Genomic DNA, 905 nt, shown 5'->3' with positions numbered 1-905 from the left:
AAGAAAAGAACCTGATTATTAAAAGTCAAGTCTAGGGGACGGGATATCTCAAGGCAAGTCACAAATATTATTTCTTTGAATATTTTACAGGATTCCCACTTAGTGCTTTACATAATTTTTACGAGATTTTTCTCTCTTCCACAAAGTTTTCCCCCTACCCGAAGTTCTTCCAAGAAACCGGATTATTCCATCAATTTAACTATACAACGGCTTTATTTCAAAGTTCAACAAAGCAAGAAAAAGCACTCCATAACCAATTCCTCAATCACCACATTGGCCCTAAAACAAATTCCATTTGACAAATTTACATCGAAATTTGATAATTTGAACATAAAGTTTATCCAAAGGGAAGAATCAAACCAAGGACTTCTTACCTGCATGCTGTTTCTTTTTCCTCTTGACCGCAGCCTCTATCATGGTGACTAGATCTTCCTCGCTGCAACCTCCTCGCAATGCATCCCTGTAATGGGATGTTAGTTATAACTGTTATGACTTTATATTGCCATTTGCCGATAACGTTACGGGGTGCTTCTTTTTGCTTTCCGTGTCCGTGAGATAGGCATGGTACCTTTCTCATGTGACCGGGTTTATAACGTTGATATAATAAAGAATCGATTGAACAAAATGCTTTTTAACAGCGGTGATGGCACATTGAATGCAACAGTCCCAATGGATTATTGAAGTCAAGTAACGTTGGGCGTGGTTGGAATCCGGATGGGTTCTCTGAGACTGACTTTTCGCAGTCCCACTCAGACTGGGTGACGTTAATGTAAGTAGGCCAAATAGAGGGGCAGGGTAAAACCAACGTCACTAAAACCTTGACAGTCATAAGTCTAGGTTTCCCTCACCTTAATGAGATCTCTGTGTTTCCAAACAGGCAAACTTTGAGGCTTCCATCAGCCATG

The 905-nt window shown here is 40.1% G+C and overlaps 1 long non-coding RNA gene across 1 annotated transcript; it reads right to left on the bottom strand.

Annotated features, from left to right (window-relative positions):
- Positions 1–373: 373 nt before the first annotated feature.
- LOC113473241 lies at positions 374–905 on the bottom strand. Its single transcript, XR_003395272.1, has 2 exons — positions 849–905; positions 374–460 (listed from the first exon to the last, which is right to left on the bottom strand). It is a non-coding gene; the product is annotated as an uncharacterized LOC113473241 (long non-coding RNA).

The sequence above is a fragment of the Diaphorina citri genome, unplaced genomic scaffold, assembly GCF_000475195.1.
Source record: "Diaphorina citri unplaced genomic scaffold, Diaci psyllid genome assembly version 1.1 scaffold20533, whole genome shotgun sequence".
Lineage (NCBI taxonomy): Eukaryota > Metazoa > Arthropoda > Insecta > Hemiptera > Psyllidae > Diaphorina > Diaphorina citri.
Note: the sequence above shows the minus strand (reverse complement) of the source record. Positions and strands in the feature narration are given on the sequence as shown.